Genomic DNA, 27,099 nt, shown 5'->3' with positions numbered 1-27,099 from the left:
GTTGGGCAAGTTTGCTCTAGATGCAGCATTGGTGTAGTTCAGTATGCTCTCAAGCTGACGAATGAATTACAACTCCCACTATAGTGGGTCAGTCCTGTCAAATCCCAGGTCTATCATTGGTGGGGTTCGGAGTGCTCATTGACTGCAGGTGAACTATAAATCCCAGTACCTACAACTAACAAATGTCAAGGTCAATTCCCCCCAAAACTCACCAGTATTCAAATGTTGGCATATTGGGTATGCATACCGAATTTGGTGCAGGTCCATCATTGTTTGCGTTCACAGTGCTTTCTGGGTGTAGGTGAACTATAATTTCTATAAATCAAGGTGAATTTCCCCCAAACCCCTCCTGTATTTTCAGTTGGTCATGGAGGTTCTTTGTCCCAAATTAGGTCCAGGGCCATTGTTGGTGGGGTCCAGAGTGCTCTTTGATTGCAGGTGAACTATAAATCCCAGTATCTACAATGGCTATAAATCAAGGTGAATTCCCCTCAAACCTCTCCAGTATTTTTCATTGGTCATGGGGCTTCTGTATGACAAATGTGGTCCAGGTCCATTGTCAGTGGGGGTCACAGTGCTCTGACTCAGTGCAGGGTGAATTACAACTTCCATCATGTGGAGTCAATTCCCCAAACTCCTCCAGTATATTTAGTTGCTAATTAGTTCTGCTCTATTTGTTGTGCAGACAGAGTTGAAAAGGGTAGGAAAGGGTTAAGGAAGAGGCAGTGGGAGGGATCATGCAAATTCCAACCCAATGTAGAGAGTCAGAAACACTTGGATGTCTGTGGTGGAGGAAACACATAAAATCTAGGATGAATTTGTCCCCGAATGAAAGCATTCTTTGGGTGGTGGGCAGTATGATGTTTGGGGAGATCACTGGTAGGGGTTGGGCTACATGTTCATGATGCTTGCTATAACCTGTAATGTCATTGGAGGGAGGGCTTTGGTGGCTCCTCAACACTGGGTTAAAACTGTTTGTGGAAGTGGGAGCCTGTCTGTGGAAGTGGGCACTCCAGCCACATGCACACATACATATTCGCTTTTATAAGGTAGGTAGGTTTGTGTGTGTGTGTATTATTGCAACAGAATTGTTTAAGTAATGTTTAATTCTATATTAATAATTCTCTTTTGGATGCTTTAACTGTATAGTTTTTCAAAGTTATAAGCCACTTTGGGTTTCAATCATAAGAAAAAAATTAGGGCAGAAATCATCATCATCATCATCATCATCTCTGCATTTCTGGGATCACTGTAGCCTATCATACATCCTGAGATCCCAGCCCACCCCTTGGTATGAAGCATCACATATCAAAGAGCAAGAGAAAAAAGTACAATCTCATCTTGCACCCAAAGCTTGTTTTTCACAGAAACAATTCACACAGCAATTTAGACAAAAGCCATCCTGGACAACCAAGGCACCCAGCAATATCCACATGTGTGAATCAGGCTCCAGCTCAAAAAGCAATTTGGGTAATATGCAATGCCCTTCCACACATAATCTTTAAAAGCCTCCTTTCCATTCCACTTCTCCATTCTTTTCCCTCTTGATGGATTTCAGTGCTTGCTTCTTAAGGTGGATCTTTTCATCCTCACTGCTACTAAGACCATATTTAGCTGGAATATTATCTATCACAGTCTTAGCATGTCTCTTCTGTATCTACCGGATGCAGTTAGTGACACATTAATGGGGAATAGCGCTGATTTAAAAGCAAAACAAAAAGGTTGCAAGACTGCCCAGGAAGCTGTGTCCCTTTTTTCATCAGATGGGAAAACTAAGCCACACTTAGTGAACCTAGAAAGAAACAAGGTTTCACACGTACACATATCAGTCACTGTTCAGAACTGGGCGTTTTGCAGGGAGACAGGATACTGGAATTTTAGGAGCAGGAACCCTCCGGTGGGCTGTACTCTTAAATCAGACACGAAGCAGCATTCTGAGGTTGGTGTAGAAGTTGTTAGAAAAATAAAATGCAAAAGTAACACGAGAAAAGAAACTGATTAGGATGATACGATGGCTACAGCTTAGGTGGAGTAACCAGGGGTTGGGGGTTGTGGATGTCATCAGAGCTTAGAAAATTTGAGATAACAACTCCCTGAATCCCCCAGCCAGCATGATTTGTGTATTTGTTTCATTTATATGAAAAAATAACTTCTCCAAGATCTGCTTGCCCTAACAGCCACTCTTTTTCCCCTTCTCCTCCCCTGTAATCATAGCAGTACTTTGCAGGCATTCCAACCACACACAACAGGGCGATGCCTGTGCATCTATGTGAAACACTGGGAACTATAAATGGGCTTTACAGGGGAAAGGGATTTGTCAGTTTCTCCATCAATAGGTATATACATCCTTCACATCAACAAAAACTAAGCAACGGATGAAATATCCAGCGTATGCTGTCAGTTGCTGCAGTTTCTCCAACTGAACTTGGGAGACTATGTGCCATACCTTGATTTAGGCAATGGACAACATTTCCCAAACAATCCATGTATTTGACTGGAGAAGGGATCCTTTAGTCCAGCTCCCAGTCATGGAGAAGGAGACATCCAGCCTCCATCTAGAAATCCCTAAAGAAGGACAATCCAGCCCCACAGTGCCTCCTTACCTCTTTGTTGCTTGAGGGCCTAAATGGCTGAATGGATCCTGTTTGAACCAAAAAACTAAAGAGGGTCTGTGAAGACCATGCACTCTAGGCTGTTTCAGAGTAAAGGCACTGGCAAAATCACCAGAGAAAACACAATGGAATGAATGGGGTGGCTGTAAGCTGGCAGGTGACTCAAAGACACATATGTACACACACTCTCTTCCCCGTGGTCTCTCTTTTACTGCTCAGAGGGTCAAAGTCTCTACTTTTGTGGTTGCCTAATGTTGACACACATTGCCATGATCCTCTACACCAGTGCTTCTCAACCTGGGGGTCAGGACCCTTGGGGGGATCACGAGGGGGTGTCAGAGGGGTTAGAAAAGACCATCAGAAAACACAATATTTCTGTTGGTCATGGGTGTTTTGTGTGAGAAGTTTGGCCCAAATCTATCGTTGATAGGGTTCAGAATACTCTTTGATTGTATGTGAACTACAAATCGCAGCAACTACAACTCCCAAATGTCAATGTCTATTTTCCCCAAACTCCACCAGTGTTCATATTTGGGCATATTGAGTATTCGTGCCAAGTTTGGACTAGATCCATGGATTCAAGTGAACTACATCTCCCAAACTCAAAATCAATGCCCACCAGACCTTTCCAGTATTTTCTGTTGGTCGTGGGAGTTCTGTGTGCCAAGTTTGGTTCATTTCCATCGTAGGTGGAGTTCAGAATGCTCTTTAATTGTAGGTGAACTATAAATCCAGCAACTACCCAATCACAAAATCAATCCCCCAACACCACCAGTATTCAAATTTGGGTGTATCGAGCATTTGTGCCAAATCTGGTCCAGTGAATGAAAATACATCCTGCATGTCAAATATTTACATTACGACTCATAACAGCAGCAAAATTACAGTTATGAAGTAGAAACAAAAACATTTATAGTTGGGGGTCATCACGACATTAGAAACAAGGGCCTCGCATCCGTCGACTGGGAGAAGCAACTGGATACTGTGGACTGAACACAGAGCAGAAGTCGTGGCATTAGGAAGATTGAGAAACACTGCTCTACACTTTTACCTGACTGCAAGCACCTCATTGAATAGACTGCAAACAGAACTTGTGAATCCATAGAATTGCAGCAAATATTATCATGGGCTCCCCAGTCTGAAGCAGTGTGCTGTGATGGTGCTTGTGGGATTCCTGCTGCTCCATACACACACACACACACACAATCCCCAAAGTTGCATTAGGCAGGACCCCTCCAATACCTTTGGCTCTTTGACATAAAAGAAGGGGTGATCTGTAGTATCTAGAAACCAGCAGAACTAGTAAATGAACTTTATTTTAACATCAGCAATGGGATAGCTTCTTCTACAGCTCCTCAGGAGCGCAGGCTGGTTTCAGAGGCATAGAGTCCCTCAATGTGGTCCTGAGAGAAGTCCCAACTCTACTTCCATATCAAATCCAGAGGATCTGCTTGGAACTGGATGAGATGCATCTACATTGCCCTCTAATCCAGTTCGAAGTCAATAATATGGATTCCATAGGACAGTGTAGAAGAGGCCAGAGAGGCTATGAATGGCCACGGAGCTCAGGATTAGTTAGTTGGTCACCTGAAGCCCAGAGCAAAGACACCAATCCTTATTGATGTCTTGCAATGGATCCAATACAACGGGAAAGGGTAAAAGTAGACTGGCAAGGTGGGATGGAGAAATAGTGTGCATTTGCCACAGGACTCCCAAGATGGGGAGGTCTGTCCACAGATGAAGTTGGGTCACTTTCCAGAAACAGGCCCACTGGGGTTGTGATGGTGAACATGCCCTTTGTGTTGGAAACACAACAGTCACAAGTTCCCCCAATGTGGTACGGGGGGAGACCCCTCAAAAGGCCAAGAGCCCTGCCTCTGAGGGCCCTTCCAAACAGCCATATAACCCAGAATATCAAGGCAGAAACCTCCACAAGATCTGCTTTGAACTGGGTTATCTGAGTCCACACTGTCATATATTCCAGTTCAAAGCATACATTGTGGGATTTCCTGCCTTGATATCCTGGGATACATGGCTATGTGGAAGGGCCCTGAGGCAGCTTAGAAACAAGGGCCTCGCATCCGTCGACTGGGAGAAGCAACTGGATACTGTGGACTGAACAGCAGAGCAGAAGCACAGCTCTGGTTACGGAGTGTGCCCCACAAGAGGGGAGCCTCAGGCTGGATGGACACAGCCATATAATCCATTTTATCAAGGTAGATAATCCAGGGCTCTGTCCACACAGCCACATAACTCATAATGCCAAAGCAAAAAAATCCCAAAAGATCTACTTGGAAATTGGTTATCTGAGGGCCCTTCCACACAGCCCTGTATCCCGGAATATCAAGACAGAAAATTACACAAGATCTGCTTTGAACTGGGTTATCTGAGTCCACACTCAGATAATGTGCGATTTCCTGCCTTGATGTTCTGGGATACAGACTGCGTGGAAGGGACCCGAGTCCACACTGCCATATATTCCAGTACAAAGCAAATAATGTGGGATTTTATTCAGTTGTGTGGAAGGGGCCTCAGATTACTCAGTTCCAAGCAGACCTTGGGCCCTTCCACACAGCACTATATCCCAGAATATCAAGGCAGAAAATCCCACATTTTCTGAGTATGGACTTTGATAGCCCAGTTCAAAGCAGATAGTGCAGGGTTTCCTGCCTTGATATTCTGGGATATGGGGCTGTGTGGAAGGGCTCTGATTCCACACTCAGATAATGTGGGATTTTCTGACTTGATATTCTGGGATATAGGGCTGTGTGGAAGGGCTCTTAGTCCACACTAACATATATTCCAGTTCAAAGCAGATAATGTGGGATTTTCTCCAGCTGTGCAGAAGGGGCCACAGAGAATCTCTTTGAAGTGGATTATCTCAGTCTACACTGCCAGATAATCCAGTTCAAAGCAAACACTCTGGATTTTCTATGGCAGTGCAGATGGGGCCTCAGGTGGCCTGGCATTGCCTCAGGGGGGAAAAAACCCAAATACCCTTCTCTCCCAAATCAGGCGCATTTCAAAGGGAGGTGGGTCATATATATTAGCAAGAATAACAAGAAGGTGACTTAGGGCCCTTCCATACAGCCCTATATCCCTGAATATCAAGGCAAAATAACCCACAATATCTGCTTGGAACTGGGTTATCTGGGATATCGGGCTGTGTGGAAGGGCTCTTAGTCCACACTACCATATATTTCAGTTCAAAGCAGATAATATGGGATTTTATTCAGCTGTGCAGAAGGGGCCCTGGGGCCCTTCCACGCAGCCCTATAACCCAGAATATCGAGGCAAAAAATCCCAAAATATCTGCTTTGACCTGGGTTATCTCAGTCCACACTATTCTGGGATATAGGGCTGTGTGGAAGGGCCCTGAGTCCACACTACCATATATTCCAGTTCAAAGCAGATAATGTGGGATTTTCTGCCTTGGTATTCTGGGATATAGGGCTGTGTGGAAGGGCTCTTAGTCCACACTACCATATATTCCAGTTCAAAGCAGATAATGTGCTTTGAATGGCTTTGAACTGGGTTATCTCATTCCACACTATTCTGGGATATAGGGCTGTGTGGAAGGGGACCCAGGTAACCCAGTTCCAAGCAGATATTGTGAGATTTTCTGCCTCGGGATTCTGGGATATAGGGCTGTGTGGAAGGACTCTTAGTCCACACTACCATATATTCCAGTTCAAAGCAGATAATGTGGGATTTTATTCAGCTGTGTGGAAGGGGCCCTTCCACACAGCCCTATAACCCAGAATATCAAGGGAAAAAATCCCACAATAACTGCTTTGAACTGGGTTATCTCAGTCAACACTATTCTGGGATATAGGGCTGTGTGGAAGGGGCCCCAGGATATAGGGCTGTGTGGAAGGGGTCCCTATATCTGCCTTGGTATTCTGGGATATAGGGCTGTGTGGAAAGGGTCCCTATATCCTCCTTGATATTTTGGGATATAGGGCTGTGTGGAAGGGGTCTCTATATCCTCGTTAGTATTCTGGGATATAGGGCTGTGTGGAAGGGGCCCCAGGATATAGGGCTGTGTGGAAGGGGTCCCTATATCCTCCTTGGTATTCTGGGATATAGGGCTGTGTGGAAGGGGCCCCAGGATATAGGGCTGTGTGGAAGGGGTCTCTATATCCTCCTTGGTATTCTGGGATATAGGGCTGTGTGGAAGGGGCCCCAGGATATAGGGCTGTGTGGAAGGGGTCTCTATATCCTCCTTGGTATTCTGGGATATAGGGCTGTGTGGAAGGGGCCCCAGGTAACCCAGTTCCAAGCAGATATTGTGGGATTTTCTGCCTTGGTATTCTTGGATATCGGGCTATGTGGAAGGGCTCTTAGTCCACACTAGCATATATTCCAGTTCAAAGCAGATAATGTGTTTGAACTGCTTTGAACTGGGTTATCTTAGTCCACACTATTCGGGGATATAGGGCTGTGTGGAAGGGGTCCCTATATCCTCCTTGGTATTCTGGGATATCGGGCTGTATGGAAGGGGCCCCAGGTAACCCAGTTCCAAGCAGATATTGTGGGATTTTCTGCCTTGGTATTCTGGGACATAAGAGCTGTGTGTGGAAGGGCTCTTAGTCCACACTAGCATATATTCCGGTCCAAAGCAGATCATGTGGGGTTGTATGAGCGTCCCGTTCCCTGCCCAGTCTTTGGGGAGGACATCCCAGGGCAATGAAGCCGGGGCGAAGGAGAAAAGGCCCCAGGGATGGGTGCTCGCCTCTTAAGCCACTTCAGCAGAGAGGGCTATTTTGGGAAAGAGAGAGAGAGAGAGAGCGAGAGAGAGAGGCGCCCTGCCGCCTTACCTTGGGAGGCTCAGGGGAAAGGACCGCGGCGACGCCTGTGAGGAGGAAGAGGAGGAGGAAGAGGAAGAGGCAGCGGGAGCCGGGGCAGGAGCAGCAGCATCCGTGGGGCCCTTAGCTGCTTCTTCGCCGGGGCTCCAGGCTGGGAAGAAGGCGCCGGGCTCGGTCTGCAGGGAGGCGGGCAGGAGAAGAGGAGCAGGAGGCCAGCATCCCCGGCCCACAAGCAGCAGCCGCCCGGACCCAGGAAAGGAAGGAGGGCAATGGAAAAAGACCAGGAGAGCAGCGCTGCCTCCTGCGCCGGGCCGAGAGACTGAGCCAGCAGCCAGGCAGGCAGGCAGGCAGCGGGCGCGAGCGCAAGCACAGCTCCAACGTTGGGCACGCACGCACACGCGCGCACGCCTCCTCCCCCCTTCCCGAGGCAGCAGGAAAGCTCCGCCCACCCTTTCAATCAGGCTCCGCCCACCCGTCCTTCTCTCTCTCTCAGGCCCCGCCCCCTCGCCTCTTTCTCCCCCATCTCCGTTGCCAGGACACCGAGGGGCCCGCCCCCAACTGAGAGGCTGGGGGGGGGGGGTGATTATTTTTTTATGATTTTATTTTTATTTTTCTAAGCAGCGGAAAAAAGGTACGAGTCCAATCGATAACGGAAAATCCCTTCCCAACAGCAGGACGTGCGTTGTGGCTGCTGTTTGGAAAGGGCTGGGACACTTGCAAGCTGCTAAATAGAGCGTGAATGAGGACTGCCTTCTGCCTTCTCGATGCTGATCTTTGTCCCCTATGAGCCTTAGGATGGTGTGTTTGGATGTTTGCATTGTGTGCATTGTAGTCTATGGGCAGCAGAGGCAGGTAATACATTAACTATTTTATTATTATTATTGTGATTGTGGTGGTGATGATGTTGATGGCTGGGTTGTTGAAGGTTTTTCGGGCTATATGGCCATGTTCTAGAAGCATTCTCTCCCGATCTTTCGCCTGCATCTATGGCAAGCATCCTCAGAGGTAGTGAGGACCTTTCCTGGATCTAGACACTGTACTTCTGTGTATTTGTGTGTCATTGTTGTTTCACTGTATTAAAGGCACTGAATGTTTGAGTTGTTGTAGGTTTTTCGGGCTATATGGCCATATTCTAGAAGCATTCTCTCCTGACGTTTTGCCTGCATCTATGGCAAGCATCCTCAGAGGTTGTTAGGCATCCTCAGGGGTAGTGAGGACCTCACAACCTCTGAGGATGCCTGCCACAGATGCAGGCGAAACGTCAGGAGAGAATGCTTCTAGAACAAGGCCATATAGCCCGAAAAACCTACAACAACCCAGTGGTTCCAGCCATGAAAGCCTTCAACAATATGACGTTGATGATGTTTCACCTATTGTCTAATGCTGCCATTCCAGTGCAGGTTGAACTGCATCATATGGTCAGTGTGGACTCATATAAAGCAGTGGAAGGGCATCAAAGTGGAATATATGACCGTATCATGCAGTCCAATCATGATGATGGCAGTGTAGGTGGGGACATCAGGCCAGCTGGATGGGACTTGTAGTCCACAACATCAGGGGGAAAACATGGTAGAAGAAAAAAGCCAGAGCAAGCTAGAAGGTATATTGGGTTGCTGGTGGGCATGGAGTTTGGGAGTTGTAGTTCACCTACCGCCAGAGAGCACTGTGGACTCAAACAATGATGGATCTGGACCAAACTTGGCACAGATACTCAATATGTGTATGTGCCATTGTAAGCTGCCTTGAGTCCCCCTGCTGGGGTAGTGAAAGGCAGGGTATAAATATGGCAAATAAATAAATAAATGCCCAAATGTGAACACTGGTAGAGTTTGGGGAAAAGAGAGCTTGACATTTGGGAGTTGTAGTTGCTGTACAATAATAATAATAATGTGTACTGACTTGCTGTAAACCGCCTTGAGTCGCTGGTAGGCTGAGAAAGGCGGTATAAAAAATATAGTAAATAAATAATAAATAATAAGAATAAATGACATACATTCCACACATTTATTTGTTTGTTTGTTGGCACTGTTTAAATTACGTATATTCCACCTATTGATTTATTTATTTACTCGCAGTAGTGATTGCCAACATGTAACATGTGCTCAGATACCTAACTCTATGTTATCATTGCCGTCGATCCCAATTGTACAGATCCTGCTGACGTTTTGCCCATCATCTTTTAGGCAATTTCCCCTTCTTTTTTCTGGAAGTCTTTTTTTAATTTCCGACCTGGAAGGTGAGGGGCTCTTGAATGGATATGTTTGGTTGCCCCTGTCATTGGGAGTCGATTTCCCCTTCCCTGTGTCTCTTCGTCCTCTCCCATGCTTCCCTTTGATGTTCTTGATTTATTTAATATTAAAACAATGTTTTCCTATTGCATTCATTATAGAGGAGTAGAATTCTATGCCTCACATATATTGGTCGAAGCTGCAAGATTGGGATGTCAGGGGAAGCTTCCCACCAGGGATGGATTTCTGCACAAATGTGCTCAAGGTTTTGTTTTGAAATGAATCGCAATATGCGTGTCAAAATGGTGAACTGTGATGGTGCTACTCCTGTGCCTGTTCCTCGGAGCAAGAGGAGAGTGTCACTCGTACATGCACACACTGCAAGTGAGAGCCGAGGCATTGGAAGCAGCTGTCCACTGAAGAAGTGGAAATGTCTGTGTGCAAAGGGGGAGCTTGTTCTTTGACAATTGCACCATTTCAGTCTTCCACTTTGGCTCTCTAGCTGCCATTAAAGCAACTCAAGGCAAAGGGAGGGGACCAATGGAGGATTCCAATACATCTCAAAACATCTGGAGAATTGATGGGAGGGGGTTGGACACATGTCTGGCATCACAATCCAGATCCTAAACAAGCCGTCTACAAGTGAACCAAAATGTGCTTCCCTCCTACTGGAGACAATTCAGATGGAGAAGTAACAAGAACTGTCAAGAAGTTACTTTAAATAGTGCAGTTTAAATCAACACAGATCCCCAATCTGTTTGAATAAAAACAGAGAACCCTTTTAAAGAGAAGCTTTGATATCTCTGCCTATATTATAGATAGGATCCTAGAATTGGAAGAGACAACATGGGCCATCCAGTCGAAGCCCCTTCTGCCAGGCAGGAAAAGCACAATCAAAGCACCCCTGACAGATGGCCATCAGCCTCTGCTTAAAACCTTCCAAGGAAGGAGCTTCCGCCAGACTCTGAGGCAGTGAGTTCCACTGTTGAACAGCTCTTCTTACAGTCAGGAAGTTCTCCCTAATGTTCAGGTGGAATCCCCTTTCCTGTAATTTGAAACCATGGCTCCATGAGTCCTAGTCTCCAGGGCAGCAGAAAGGAAGACTCTCCTTCCTTTTAATAATAATAATACACTTTTTAATATTCCACTTTATCTCCCTGGAGGGACTCAGAGCAAATTACAATTTTACATATATAAAGCAAACATTCAATGCCTTTTTACACAGTAAACAACGACATACAATAAACAGAGGTAAAAGCCTTGCCTTCCATTTCCAGCATCTGGTGGTGATGCTGAACTCTAGCCATGGGGAGGTGCTCTTGTTCCATTTTTCCATGCTGAAGAGCCTGTTGTCCATAGACCTCTCTGATCGTGTTGCCAGCATGTCTGCATGGGGTGCCCTTTTACCTCCTCACCGAGGCGGTACTTATTGATCTACTCACATTACATGCTTTTGAACTGCTAGGTAGGCAGAAGCTAGGGCTGAGAGCCAGGAGCTCACCCCAACTCCTGGCTTCGATTTCCTGCAGCTAGCAGTTTAACCCGCTGTGCCCCTTTTGACATCATTTCAAATATTTAAACATGGTGCTCACGTCTCTTCTCACTCTCAGCCTTCTCTTCTGCAGTTAAATAGATCCGGCTCCTTCACCTGCTCCTTATTGAGATTAATGGTCTCCAGACCTTTGATCCTTTTCATCACCCTCGTCCTCTGGACAACTTCCAGCTGAGAGTCAATGTCCCTCTTGAATTGTGGAGCCCAGAACTGGACACAGGGTTATTCTTCCAGGTGAGGTCTGAGTGAAGCAGAATAGAGGGGCACCATGACTTCCCTCGATCTGGACACCTTTTGAGGCATCTCAAAATCCCATTGGCCTTTTTAGGTGCTGCATTGCACTGTTGGCTCATGTTTACCTTGTTGTCCACTAAGACTCCAAGACATGTAACTCTGTTATCGAGCCAGGTGTCACCCACGCTGTATCTCTGCATTTCATTTTTTCAGCTTAAGTGAAGTATCCTACATTTCTCCTTGTTGAAATTCATTTTGTTAGTTTTGGTCAATCAGCTCTCTCATCTGTGAAGGTCTCCCTCCCAATTTGGTGTCATCTGCAAACTTGATAATTAAGCATGCCTTCCCAACCTTCATCCGAGTCATTAATAGAAATGTTGAATAGCACTTGGCCTGGGACAGAACCCTCTTTATGACACCCAGAGAAATGAAAGCGTGTCCTTGGTTGCTGTGAAACTGCAAGAGTTCTTCTTTCTCTGCATCCGCAAGGGTTGATTGATTCATACTTGGCTTAGGACCCATCAGTTCTAACTTGGTAGAACTTTTTTCTGCTTGTGTTAAATAATGTATTCAGACTATGAACCGTATTTATTTGCAGGCAATAGACCACACAGTCCACGGATTAAAATACAGTTTTGATAGAAAAGTGAAATATTTACTTTGCTACTTCCTTTGTAAACATTTTGCTAGAACTCTGGAGCAGGATAAAGGACTTGGGGGGGGGGGGTGATTTGGGAAAAGCTGGATAATTGGAACTGGGTCTTTCCTAGACGGTTAATAGTAACCATAATCAACTCTTCTATCTATATAAATAAAAATGTAATGTTTGTTTGTGGGATTAACATAACTCAAAAACCACTGGGCAAATTGACACCAAATTTGGACACAATACACCTATCAGGCCAATGAATGACCATCACTCATAAAACACTGAAAAACACAGTGGAAGAGACTTAAAAACCCCAAAAACCAAAAATTACATTACAATGCATACGCAAAACCACACACACACACACACACATATCTATCTATATAAATCTGTTAGGTTGGTTCAACGGGACAGCAAAACTCCACAACCCCCCAACGAAACTGCACCAAAATTGCCATGCCCATAACACAACCCACAAGGTACAAACATATCTACTCAAAATGAAAAACAACACAACAACACACTCACAAAACGGCAAAACAACAAAACTCAAAAAAACCCCAACGAAACTTAACCAAAATTCCCATGCCCATAACACAACCTACAAGGTACAAACATATCTACTCAAAATGAAAAACAATACAACAACACACTCACAAAACGGCAAAACAACAAAACTCAAAAAAACCCCAACGAAACTTAACCACACACACACACAAAACCCCACTGCCGCTGCACACACACACACTCTATCACTCTCCCCGCACACACACTCTATCACTCCCCCCGCCGCCGCACACACACGCAACCCCACGCTCCATCACTCCCCCCGCCGCCGCACACAAACACAATCCCACGCTCCATCACTCCCCCTGCCGCCGCACACACACACGCAACCCCACACTCCATCACTCCCCCCGCTGCCGCACACACACACACAACCCCACGCTCCATCACTCCCCCCGCTGCCGCACACACACACGCAACCCCACTCCCCTCGCCGCCGCACGCACACACACACGCAACCCCACACTCCATCACTCCCCTGCCCCAATCTTACCTCCTTTTACTTCACGCCACCTCCAAACCCCACCCTGCCCCTTCCCGCCCTGTCAAAATCCAGGAAAGACAGGAAGGAAGGAAAGAAGGAAGAAAGAGAAAGGGAGGTAAAGAAAAAGGGGGAAGGAAGGAAAGTTAGAGAAAGAAGGAAGAAGAAAAGGAAAGAAAAGGAAAGATGGAAGGAAAGGAAAGAGAGACAGCAGAAGAGAAAGAAAAAGGGGGAAGGAAGGAAAGAGGTAGAGAAGGAAGAAATGAGAGACAGAGGGAGGGAAAGAAAATGGGGAAGGAAGGAAGGAGAGAAGGAAAGAAAATGGGGAATGAAGGAAGGAAAGAGGGAGTGAAGGAAGGGGGAAGATGTAGAGAAAGAGGGAGGGAAGGAAAGAAGGAAAGAGAGAAGGAAAAAAAGAGACCAGAAGAGAAAGAAAAAGGGGGAAGGAAGGAAGGAAGGAAGGAGAGAAGAAAAAAGGGAATGAAGGAAGGAAAGAGGGAGTGAAGGAAGGGGGAAGATGTAGAGAAAGAGGGAGGGAAGGAAAGAAGGAAAGAGATAAGGAAGAAAGGAGACCAGAAGAGAAAGAAAAAGGGGGAAGGAAGGAAAGAGATAGAGAAGGAAGAGGAGAAGGAAAGATGGGAGGGAAGGAAGGAAGGAGGGAGGGAGGGAAAGAAGGAGAGAAAGAGGGAATGTTGGCCACAGCAACACGTGGCGGGTAAAGGTTGTTTTTTCTATTATTATTATGATGCTATTATTCCTATGAGACCCTTTTAGGGAGAATGGGAGAGGTGTCAGGTCCCAGAGGCAATGCATTGCATTATTGTTATTGTTATGATGGTGGTGAAATAAAAGAGAATAAAAAGTGAAAGAAGGAAACAAACAGGGAGGGAAGAAAGGCAAAGGAAGAAAGGGGGAGGGAATGAAGGAAAGAGAGAAGGATGAAACCAAGTAGTGAGAAGGAAAGAAAGAAAGAGGTAGAGAAGGAAGCAAGGAGAGAAAGGGGGAGGAAAAGGGGGAAGGAATAGGTAGGTACCTCTCTTTCATAATAGTCCAGATATCTACCTCAACTTTGATAAGTTTTACTATAGGCCACAGCAACGCGTGGCAGGGCACAGCTAGTACTATATATACACACACACAAAACACATATACACAGACTGGGCCACAGCAGCATGTGGCAGGGGACAGCTAGTACACATAATAAAAGTGAAAATACGTGTGTGTGCATGTGTGGCTGGGATGTCCACTTAGACAAGCTCCTGACTCCACAAACAGCTGTAAATTCCACCACTCAGGAGACATCAATGGTCCTCCCTCCAATGACATTGCAGGTTATAATGGACGCCATTAACATGTCCAAAAGCCCTGCCAATGTCCTCCAGAAACACCAAACTGCCCATCACCCAAGTGAAGGCTTTCATACGGAAATAATTTCATCCTAGATTTTATGTTTCCTCCACCACAAACATCCCAGTGTTTATTACTCTCTCCATTTATGTGGAATTTGCATGACCCCTCCCACTGCAGCTCCCTTAACCCTTTACTATTCTTTCTATGGCACACAGCAAACAGAGGAATTGATCAACAACTGAACATATTAGAGATGTTTGGGGAGAATTCACCATGATTTATATGAGTTGTAGGTACTGGGATGTATAGTTCACCTGCAATCTAAGAGCACCTTGAACTCCACCAATGATGGACCTGGAACTAACTTGACACACAAAAGACTCATGACCAAAAAAGAACATACTGGAGGTCTTTGGAGGAATTTATAGGAGTTGTAGTTCACCTACATCCAGAGCACACTATGAACCCAAACAATGATGGATCTGGACCAAACTTGGCATGCATACCCAATATGCCCAAATGTGAATACTGGTGGGTTTTGAAGGGAATTGGCCTGGACATTTTGGAGATGTAGGCACTGGGATTTATAGTTCATCTGAAATCAAGGAGCGCTCTGAACTCCACCAAAGATGGAATTGGGCCAAACTTGGCACACAGAGCCCCCATGACCAGCAAAAAAATGGGACGTCTATGGGGAAAATTCACCTTGGTTTGGAGAGTTGTAGTTCGCCTACATCCAGAGAGCACTATTAACACAAACACTGATGGATCTGGACCAAACTAGGCACACATACCTGATATGTTGAAATTTTAATGCTGAAGGGGTTTGGGAGAACTGATTGTAGTTCACCCACAACCAGAAAAATTATGACCTCCACCTATGATGGAGATGGACCAAACTTGGCACACAGAATTCTATGGCTAACTCAACCTACTGGAGGGGTCTGAGGGGACTGACTCACCATAGTGCGAGTTGTAGTTAACCCTGCAGCCAGAGAGCACATTGAACCCTACAGATGATGCAGATGATGCATCTAGAGCAAACTTGCCCAACATAACAAACTTTAGGTCCTGATGGAGTTTCTTGGGGTTAACCTGGGATGATATCAGTTGCAGCTAATCCACAACATTGTGCATTTTGTACAATTAAAATTTTGACTTTTTCAAATAGATCGACAACACTGGGTATCCAAGCTAGTAATACACGAAAGAGTGGAACAGCAAAGGAACCAATTACCAAACGTTTAAAAAAAAAAAAAGCTGGACAGCTCCCTGCTGAAGAGGATCTAGGCCCAGATGATGATGACACATACCACAGAGCACCAATCCACATCCAGAGCTTTCTTTTGTACGTTTTTGTAGGAGCCTGTATTCTGGCTGCTTTCGTTTGAAGCTAGTTTCGAACTGCATTAAATGTTCAATGTAGATGGACCCTTTTCCCTGGAGTCAGAGCAACTAACACTACCAACGTTGTGGGCAAATATTGGGCCACCATAGACTGAAGGGGTCCCTCATTCCTCCCCTTTCCAAGGATAAAAAATATTACCCATCAAGCAAGTGGCTGCAGGAACAACCATCTTGATTATTGGTGTGCAAATTATTTTGCAGTGGCTTGCTCTAGAAAGGGCAATTGAGGTGTATCCACTTTCAAAAAACCTTGTTCTTTTGGAGATGAAAACTTTTAAAATGTATTTGTTGACATGGACCAACACTGCACCAGAATTGTGAGTCTTCCATATCTCATCTTTAAGAAAGCCTCATTCATCTTGATCTCTGTCCTTTTGAGCACTTCTCACCTCACCAAGGTTTTCTTATCCTTACTTTTTTCTTAAGCTTACTGAACTCTTCTTCTTAAAGTCCAAAGCGCTGGCTTTCCCTTCTCTCTGGATAGCAAATTCCAGGAGACAGTGCTGACCTGTAATGAGGATTTCATTATTTCCACCCCATTGTCTAGTTCACTTTCATTGGTTAAGCTCAAATCCAAAAGAGTCCATCCCTTTGCTGCTTCTGCCACCTTCTGAACCTTGAAGTAAAGGCAAGGGAAGGATTGGATGGACTTTTCAGTCTTGGTACAGTTTGACTTCTAGCAAATATCGAGATGATGGAAATCTCCCAATGCTTTTTGAGTGTTTGGTTGTCTGTTCTAGAAAGGCGTCTTTGCCAGTTTCTCTAAGGGGGCCAAGCCCATAGCCAAGAGGGTGGTTTAGGGGTTCAAAAATTCTCAGGTCAAAAGAAAAACCTGGTTTACTCATGAATTTTAACCAGTTAACCAAATCCCCCTGCCAAATATATGAGAAGCAAAAAAATAGAGTATCTCCAGAACTGCAAGCACTTTCTCAACCAAATTTTGATTATTCACACTATCATTACCTACCTTTCTACCAATTTACATTGAAATAGCACCTTACCTTAGGCCAGTGGTTCTCAACCTTCTGAATGCCATGACCCCTTAATACAGTTCCTCATGTTGTGGTGACCCTCAACCATAACATTATTTTTGTTGCTACTTAAAAGCTGTAATTTTGCTACTGTTATGAACCGTAATGTAAATATCTGATATGTAGGATGTATTTTCATTCACTGGACCAAATTTGGCACAAATACCCTATATGCCCAAATTTGAATACTGGTGTGGTTGGGGGGAAATGCTTTTGTCATTTGAGAATTGTACTTGCTGGGATTTACAGTAAACCTACAATCAAAGGGCACTTTTCCCCCTGCCTTGAAAGGATGCAAGCCTCCCTCCGGCCTTGCGCGCTCTCCCTCACCCACACATGTGCACCACACTGCCATGTGTGGCCAAGCAGGCATGCTTGGCCATGCGCCAAGCACGCCTGCTCTCCACCCTGCTTGGAGTCTCAGAAACAGCCCTCCCCATGGCTGAGAGGCCAGCCAATCACAGCAGAAGGAGGGTTTTTGGTGGGAGGATTCACTGTCTATTTCCAAAAAGGAAGAGAAGGACAGGTGGAGAGGTCTTCAGCCTTCTCTGCCAAAGGGGTTCCTAAGACCATAAGAAATATGTGTTTTCTGATTATCTTTGGTGACCCCTCTGAAAGCCCCTCGCAACGCCCCCAGAGGTCCCGACCTCCACCTTGAGAAACACTGCCTTAGGCAATCCCTCATAGCCCAAGGATGATGGTCCTCCAAGTGTAATGTCTTGACGGTGGGTCCGTAGGTGTTTGTGGAGCCCTATTCTTGATCCACATGTTCTCCGGCAGTGAGGACATTGGTTTCCAGATAGAAGGTGATCCCGGTCAGGGTTGACTTGACGCACCTTCCTCTTGGCACATTTCTCATTTTCATCCTCTTTGATTTCTGCAACATTGCTAGTCACAGATGACCTCCAGTTAGAGCATTCAAGGGCCTGGGCGTACCAGTTCGCAGTGTCTATGCCACAGTTTTTAAGGCTGGATTTAATCCCATCTTTAAATCTCTTATTCTGTCCACCAATGTTACGTTTCCCATTCTTGAGTTGGGAGTATTGTCATTGCTTTGGGAGACGGTGATCGGGCATTCAGACAACGTGGCCAGTCCAGCGGAGTTGATGGCATAGGAGCATCGCTTCGATGCTGATAGTCTTTGCTTCTTTGAGCACACTGACATTTGTTTTCCCAAGAGATTTGCAGGATTTCTTTGGCGTCAACACTGATGGAATAGTTCCAGGAGTTGAGTCTAGCGTCTGTAGGCAGTCCACATTTCGCAGGCGTATAGCAGGTTTGGGAGAACAATAGCTTTATAAACAAGCACCTTGGTCTCCCTACGGATGTCCCAATCTTCAAACACTCTCTGCTTCATTCAGAAAAATGCTGCACTTGCAGAGCTCAGGCGGTGTTGTATTTCAGTGGCAATATTGACTTTTGTGGAGAGGTGGCTGCCAAGATAGCGGAAATGGTCAACATTTTCTAATTGCAATAGCAGCAATAGCTGACATAGTGGAAGCGACCAAGTTGGTCTACCTACAGCAGGCAGGCAAATCCTAAGGCAAGGGGCGGGGGGGGGGGGGAGGGGTGTTGACCTGGATTGCAGGTGGAAACTGGAAACTGAGGTGTCTACCACTGGTTCATCTAATCCAGAGGTTCCCAACTTTTGATCCTCCGGGTGTTTTGGACTTCAACTCCCAGAAATCCCAGCCATCTTACCAGCTGTTAAGAATTGTGGGAACTGAAGTACCAAACACCCAGAGGACCAAAGGTTGGGAACCACTGATCTAATCCAAGCCCTGCCAAAGAAACAGGAGCAAAGAGAAGAAGCTGTGACATTGAACTTTATATGAACAAGACTTGTTTGATGACCAAGTGAAAGCTCAATGAGTGCAAAATCTACAGACTCCATTACCAGGATATGTATTTCCTGTGGATAAGAAGAGGCACCTACGTTTTCAACCCAAATGGTTCGGCAGATTTCCTTGGTTAGTCTACTCATTTCATGTACAAGGTGCGCTCTGGAAGTATGATGTGGTGCTTGGAGGAGAAGTTGGGGTTAAAGGTGCTCATCAGAAGCTTGGTGCATTGGTTGCTAAACCATTTGTGCAATGGGAAAATGCAATAGAAGTTTTCGACAGACACCAGAAAAGCAGAGTCCCATCAGAACAACTTGTGCTTGGCTGAAAACTTCTTGCCAATTCACAGCGGAAAATGTCTTGATGATAAAGGAAATAAGAAGAAAACAGAAGAAAACAGAAAGAAACTTCTGCCAATTGTGGAAATCATTGCTGTTTCTGTCCCATCATTGCCCAGATGCTGTCAGATTTTGTTCTGTGCCTGAAACAATGGTGAGCAACTACAGTTGGACCAGGGACCATGTTCAGGTCTATGGAACTCCCCAAAAGCCACTACCTCTTTTTATGGTGTTACGATGCCTTATAAGGTGTTCATCCAACTACACCAGGCATGGGCAGACTTTCTAACTTGGGGGCCATATGGTGGGCCGGGGCAGGGTGGGCAAGCCGGGAGAGAGGGGTTCTCCGCAAGTCCCTCCCTGTCCTTTCCTCCCCTTCCAATTCCCTTGTGGAGGCAGAAAGTGAAGGAAAGACTGGAAATGTTTGGATCCTAAAGAGGCTAGCCTTGGTCAGGATGGGATGGTGGACAGGAGAGAAAAAGTGTGTCCATTTCACCTTGTATTGCCTATTGGGGGGCCCTCCCCCCAGCGCCAGCTGCTACTCTGGGCCAGAGTGAAGGGGGGGGGGCAGGGGACAGTTCTACCTTGTCTCGTGCATATGTCATCAGTTGGGGCCCTTCCCCCAACACCAAGTGCTGCTCTGGGCCAGAATGAAGAGAGGGGGAGGGCAGGGGACAGTTCCACCTTGTCTCCTGTGCTATGCTAATAATATCATATCATATCATATAATGTATATACATATCACATTTATAATATTATAATGCAATACAATATAATACTACTTATAATATGATAATTATATATTTTATATTACATGTACTATTACTAATAATATTACAATATAATGGTGTAGTACAATATAGTAATATATAATACTGATATTGTACTATGCTTATATATATATATATATATATATATATATCTTGTAAGGTGCTCTGAGTCACCTTTGGGGTGAGAAGGGCAGCATATAAATGTCATAAATAAATAAATATTCCTGATATAGAATCCTAGAATACTAGAGCTGGAAGAGACCTCCAAGAGCTATCCAGGCCACCCCCCTGCTGCCCAGGAAGGCACATTCAAAGCACTCCTGATAGACAGCCTCTCTAGAGAAGGAGACTCCACCACACTCCCAGGCAGCCTATGCCACTCTCCAGGAAGTTCTTCCTAATCTTCTAAGTGGTCTCTCTTTCGCTCCCATTTAAGCCATTGCTCCCTTGTGCCCTGGTCGGTCTCTGGATCAACAGAATGTGTTTCCTCCCTCCTCCTCAATGGGACACCCTTTTAAATTCTGAAACATGGTTCTCATCTTCCCTCTCTACCTTCTCTTCTCCCAGCTAAACATCCCCCAGGAGGAAAGGAGGAAGGAGAAAGAGAAAGAAGGAAGGATGGAAGAAAAGGATGGAAGGAAGGGTGAAAGGGAATGGAGGGAGGGTGGCAGGGAGGGAGGGAAGAGAGAAGGAAGGAAAGAAGAAGAAAGGGAGGGAGGGAGGCAAGAGAGAAAGAAAGGATGAAAGGGGGGAAGGGAAGAAAGTAAGGAGGGAGGGAGAAAGAGACAGGTAAGGAAGGGAGGGAGGGAGGGAGAGGAAGAGGAAGGAAAGAGAGAAGGAAGGAAGGAAGGATAAGATGGTGAGCGAGAGGAGGGCCTTTAGAAAAGAGCCCAAGGGGTTGCATCCGGGCCTGGGTTTGCCCATACCTGAACTACACTCTTCCTCCCAGCTAGAGATTAACTCCAACAACTCCCATGCATGACTCAGCATTCATGACACTGCGGTAGTTCTCAACCTTTGGTCCTCCAGTGGTTTTGGACTTCAACTCCCAGAAATCTCAGTCACTTTACCAGAGGCAAAGGCAGGGTGAGGAAAGGGGAGGGGCCTGTGGGAGAGGGGCGGGGTTAGGGAGAAGGGAGGAGCCGCTGAGAGAAGGGGAGGGGAAGGAGACCAGCACAGGCCAATCCCGGCCCTCCTCCTGCGCCTCCTGCCCGCCTAGTCTGTTTCCTAGCAACAGTTTTCACCCCGCCCCCTTTCCGTCCAGTCAGGGAGGAGCCTTTGGAGGCTTCCCTAAACTACATTTCCCAGAATTCTGCAGAAACAGATCGGGCCATTGGCCTCTGTAAAGTTGTCTGTCATCAAACATGGGCCAGGTTAAACCCTTATGCCGACCGACAGATCAGAGGTTCGAGAGCGTGGATGAGCTCCCTCTGTCAGCTCCAGCTCCCCATGCGGGGAGATGAGGGAAGCCTCCCACAAGGATGGTAAAACATCACACCTGGGCGTCCCCTAGGCAGACGGCCAATTCTCACTCCATAAGCGACTTGTAATTTCTCAAGCCCTCCTGACACGAAAAAAAAATCAGACATGAGCAAACTTTGGCCCTCCAGGTGTTTTGGACTTCAACTCCCACAATTCCTAACAGCCTACTATTAGGAATTGTGGGAGTTGAAGTCCAAAACACCTGGAGGGCCAATGTTTGCTCATGCCTGATCTAGTTGGTCCTTTAATTACAAAGCTTCTTAAACTGTGACTCAGGACCCTATTTGGGATTCCCTAAATGAATTGGGGTCGTGAAAACAAATGTGTAGTTTGCCACCTAGTGGTTGTTTGGGAATCCAGGCGAAGGAATCTACTCTGCCACTTGAGGCTGCAAACCAAGCATGCTAGCCGGGTCTGAATAATGTTGCAGGTGCTCTCCTATGACCTGCAGGATCGAATAGTCAGCCACAATGTAATGCTTGATGCGAAAATAAATAAGAACCCGCCCATCTCCAAGTTCTTGGTGGTCTGGGCAGACCAAATCACCTTATCTCTCTCCTGAGGAATCTGTATAAGGACCAAGTAGCAACTGACCATGGAACAACAGACTGGTTCAAGATTGGGAAAGACGTACGACAGGGTTGTATACTCTCCCCCAATCTATTCAACTTGTATGCAGAACACATCATGCGATGTGCGGGGCTTGACAAATGCAAAGCTGTGGTGAAAATTGCTGGAAGAAACATTAACAACTTAGATATGCAGATGACAACACTTTGATGGCCGAAAGCGAGGGGGAGCTGAGGAGCCTTCTAATCAAGGTGGCACAAAAGCTGGGTTGCAGCTAAACATAAAAAAAAAAAAAAACCAAGGTTATGGCAACAAGAATGATTGACAACTGGCACATAGAGGGAGAAAACATGGAGGCAGTGACAGACTATATGCAAAGATCACTGCAGATGCAGACTGCAGCCAGGAAATCAGAAGACACTTACTTCTTGGGAGAGAGCAATGTCCAATCTTGATAAAATAGTGAAGAGTAGAGACTTCACACTGGCAACGAAGATCCGCATAGTCAAAGCAATGGTATTCCCCATAGTCACCTACAGATGTGAGAGCTGGACCATAGGGAAGGCTGAGCGAAGGAAGATAGATGCTTTTGAACTGTGGTGTTGGAGGAAAGTTCTGAGAGTGCCTTGGACTGTGAGAAGATCGAACCAGTCCATCCTCCAGGAAATAAAGCCCAACTGCTCATTCGAGGGAAGGGTACTAGAGGCCAAGATGAAGTACTTTGGCCACATCATGAGAAGAAAGGAAAGCTTAGAGAAGACAATGATGCTGGGGAAAATGGAAGGAAAAAGGAAGACCAAGGGCAAGATGGATGGGTGGGATCCTTGAAGGAGCTGGGGGTGATGACGGCTGACAGGGAGCTCTGGCATGGGCTGGTCAATGAGATTACGAAGAGCCGGAAACGACTGAATGAATAAACAACAACAAACCCCCCATCTCATGAGTCTGCAAATGGGCTCTCCTCTTTAGTAAAGGGTAACATATGTATAACAAAGAGTTGTTTTTAAATACATTTATTTGTGATTTATCACAGTAAATGTGTGTCCCTGTTGGTTCTTCTGGACCTCTCAGGGCCTTCGATACCGTCGAACATGGTATCCTTTTGGGATGCCTCAGGGACATGGGACTTGCAGCTACTGTTCTGCAGTGGCTCCGGTCCTTCTTTGAGGGTCGTTCCCAGGTGTTGCTGGGGGACACCTGCTCATCCTCACAACCATTGACTTGTGGGGTCCTGCAGGGATCAGTACTGTCCCCCATGTTGTTTAACATTTACATGAAGCTGCTGGGAGAGATCATCTGGAGTTCTGGGATTAGATGTCATCTGTTCAGCTCTATCCCTCCTTCGCACCTGTCACTAAGGAAGCTGTGCAGGTCCTGAACTGGTGCTTGGCTGCTGTGTCGTTCTGGATGAGGGTGAACAGATTGAAACTGAATCCAGACAAGACAGAGGTACTCCTGGTCAGTCGAAAGGCCAAACAGAGCATACAGTTACAGGCTGTGTTGGACGGGGTTACACTCCCCCTGAAGATTCAAGTTCGCAGCTTGGAAGTGATCCTGGATTCATCACTGAGCCTGGAACCCCAGGTCTTGGCGGTGGCAGGGAGAGCTTTTGCACAAAACTTGTGCGCCAGCTGCGCCCGTACCTTGGGAAGTCTGACTTGGCCATGGTGGTCCACGCTCTTGTTACATCCTAAATAGACTACTGCAATGCACTGTACATGGGGCTGCCTTTGAAGACTGCCCGGATGCTTCAACTAGTCCAATGGTCAGCAGCCAGGTTGCTCACCGGAGTGGTGTACAGGGAGCATACACCGCCAAGACCTTTGTTACACCAGCTCCACTGGCTGCCAATCAGCTTCCGAGCACAATTCAAAATGCTGGTTTTAACCTTTAATGCCCTAAACCAGTGCTTCTCAACCTGGGGCTCCCAGATGTGTCTGGCCTACAACTCCCAGGAATCCCAGCCAGTTTACCAGATGTTAGGATTTCTGGGAGTTGAAGGCCAAAAATATCTGGGGACTCCAGGTTGAGAACCACTGCCCTAAGCAGTTCTGACCCAGACTACCTGTCAGAACATATCTCCTGTTATGAACCGTCACAAAGTTTAGCACAGCTGGTAAATCAACAGCAATTATAAGATCTATCAACCAAAAGGTTGCAAGTTTGAAGCCCCGGGTTGGCGTGAGCTGCCAACTGTCAGCCTAGCTCATTGTTTACCTAAGCAGTTCAAAAACAGCTTTAGCTGTGATTATAAAAATTAGGTACTGCTAAAAGTGGGGGAGGTGTTTTACGACACCATAAAGAAAGAAGATAAAAAAATGCTGGGTGACCAAAAGGAAGGAGGAAGTCCTGACAGCGTTTCGCCATAAAGTAACAGCATCCCCTGGACTCGAGCCCAACCTTCCATGGCACCAAAAACAGCTGGACACTTAGTCGAAACAAAACCACATCCATCTGTTCTGTCTGTGTGTGTATTGTCTGTACAAAGCGGCATTAAATGTTTGCTGTGTATGTGTACTGTGATCTGCCCCAAGTCCCCTTCGGGGTGAGAAGGGCAGAATATAAATAAAGTGTTGTTGTTGTTGTAAGAGCATCTGGAGAGGCCCTGCTCTTGATCCCACTGCCATCGCAAACACAATTGGTGGGGACGAGGGACAGGACCTTCTCAACAGTGGCCCACCGTCTGTGGAACTCTCTCCCCAGAGATATCAGACTGGCCACCTCCCTCCTCTCTTTTAGAAGGAAACTTAAAATTTGGCTATGTGACCAGGTGTTCGACCATTGAATAGCAGCAAATGGAAAGAAGACTTGGGCAACTTGTGACAATTAATTGACCCAGACTTGGATTTTGTTTTTAACTGGCGTGTTTAATCAATTGTTTTTATGTTTCTAATGTATTTGTTAAATGTTTTATGATGGTGATGGCATCGTATGGAGCTTGTTGTGAGGCTGCCCTGAGCGCCCCCCCCCCCCCGGGGGTGAGAAGCGTGGGGTACAAATATAGGAAATAAATAAATAAATAAATAAATAAATAAATAAATTTGTGTACTTATTTTATGTACTTATATACCCGGGGTCACATTAAAAAAATCTTGGGCAAAAGGGGGTTGTGGGTGGAAAAGGTTCCAGGAGCCCTGGTTTCCTATAGAATGTGGGTGTTCATCTTGAAATGCTTATAGATGATTCGTTTAATTACCTGCTGCCAAATCTTCTTTCTAGAGGCAAAAATTAAAGAGACAGGTATGCAGGATTGCTATGTTGAAGAACCCCAGAGCCTTTGGCCCCTTCTGCATGGCCATATAAAATACAGATTATCTACTGTGAAGTGAACTATAGACAGTAGACTTGATCCAAAACCAAAAAAGTTTCAAAACTCATTTCGAATGTAGGGGGGCACTGGTGGTTCGATTCTAAAGTCACTTCCGGATTTTTTAAAAAAATCAAAATTTCCCCAAACTTCTGAATCGCTTTGTTAAAAGGCATGCGCAGTAGGAAAAAAAAGCACTGGTAATGGGGAACCTTCAGGGGATTCTCCCTCCCTCATTTGTAGACCAATCCTGATGAAACTTGCTACAGTGGTAGACCACATGGACCATTGTTAGTTCACCAAATTTCATAACCTTTGACTTATCCATGGATTTTTGGCGAATTTTCAAAGTTTTTAGAAAAACATTTTTAATAATAAAGAAAATCTGTTCCTGGCTTGAAAGTGTTATTTCCTGTTTCATTGGGTGGTCTTTACTTTGAAAGTAGTTGTTCTACTCCAGAAACTTTGTTTGCGTCCAGATCCATCATTGTTTGAGTCCACAGTGCTCCTTGGATGTAGGTGAACCACAACTCCCCCAAATCAAGGTCAATGCCCCCCAAACCCTTCCAGTAGTTTCTGTTGGTCATGGAATTCTGTATGCCAAGTTTGGTTCAATTCCATAGTTGGTGGAGTTCAGAATGCCCTTTGATAATAGGTGAACTATAAATCCCAGCAACTACAACTCCCAAATGTCAAGGTTTGTTTACCCCAAACTCCACCAGTTCATAGTTGGGCATATTGAGTATTCGTACCAAGTTTGATCCAGTGAATGAAAATATATCCTGCATATCAGATATTTCCATTATGATTCATAACAGTAGCAAAATTACAGTTGTGAAGGAGCAACAAAAATAATTGTATGGTTGGGGGTCACCACAACATAAGGAACTGTATTAAGGGGCTGCGGCATTAGGAAGGTTGAGAACCACTGCAATAAGAGCTCTGTAGACTGCTGTGGATTCTGTTCCATTAAATAATGCTGTATATGAGGAATAGCTTGCTCAACCAGTTAAAACCCTTGAACCCCATATTATGAAATTAGTGTCATCCTATTGGATAATTGGGAGCACTGTATAATTAATTATCTGCTGTCAGGAGAGGGTCATGATAAGGGTTATCCTTGTCCTAAAAGAGAAATAAGGAAGACGATCCACCGAGGAATATCAGTCAAAGAAAAGACAAACCAATCAATGTAAATTTTGGATAATAAGTATCCTATCTCAGAACTATAAGAATACATGTAATCTGAGTAACTCTGTCAACAGAATGCAAGCAGGGAAAGGCACATCAGTACGTACTAATGAACAACTAGGATATGAACACAGAGAAAATGCACATTCTTCTAGGCTGCAGCGACTTCCAGAGATTCTTAGGTAAGTACTTACTTCTTCAGGATAGAACAATAGAATCATCATTATGGCTAAGGATTATTTATAATTGCTGTCTAGTCCACTTTGAGTTAGGGTGATCTTATAGAAACTTAGAAGCTTTGGTAGGTAAAAGTAAAGGTTTTCCCCTGACATTAGGTCCAGTCACGTCCAACTCTAGGCGTTGGTGCTCATCTCCATTTCTAGGCCAAAGAGCCGACGTTGTCCATAGACATCTCCAAGGTCATGTGGCCGGTATGACTGCATGGAGTGCCATTACCTTTCCGCCGGAGTGGTATGTATTGATCTACTCACATTTGCATGTTTTCGAACTGCTAAATTGGCAGAAGCTGGGGCAAACAGCAGGAGGTCATGCCCCTCCCTGGATTCGAACCTGCGACCTTTCGGTCAGCAAGTTCAGCAGCTCAGCACTTTAACCCACTGCACCACCAGGGGCTCCTGAAGCTTTGGTCAATTAATCCAATAGGAACTTTGGTATCTCTGC

At 45.6% G+C, this 27,099-nt stretch overlaps 1 long non-coding RNA gene across 1 annotated transcript in view; it reads left to right on the top strand.

Moving 5' to 3' along the window:
* Positions 1-7,929: 7,929 nt before the first annotated feature.
* LOC137097877 (uncharacterized) overlaps positions 7,930-27,099 on the top strand; it is a 37,874-nt gene continuing 18,704 nt past the window's right edge. Inside the window, exon 1 of the long non-coding RNA XR_010910494.1 lies at positions 7,930-8,272. This is a non-coding gene — a long non-coding RNA (uncharacterized lncRNA). The remainder of the gene's footprint in view (positions 8,273-27,099) is intronic.

Source organism: Anolis sagrei, chromosome X (assembly GCF_037176765.1).
Source record: "Anolis sagrei isolate rAnoSag1 chromosome X, rAnoSag1.mat, whole genome shotgun sequence".
Lineage (NCBI taxonomy): Eukaryota > Metazoa > Chordata > Lepidosauria > Squamata > Dactyloidae > Anolis > Anolis sagrei.
This window is presented reverse-complemented; position numbering and strand designations above follow the sequence as displayed.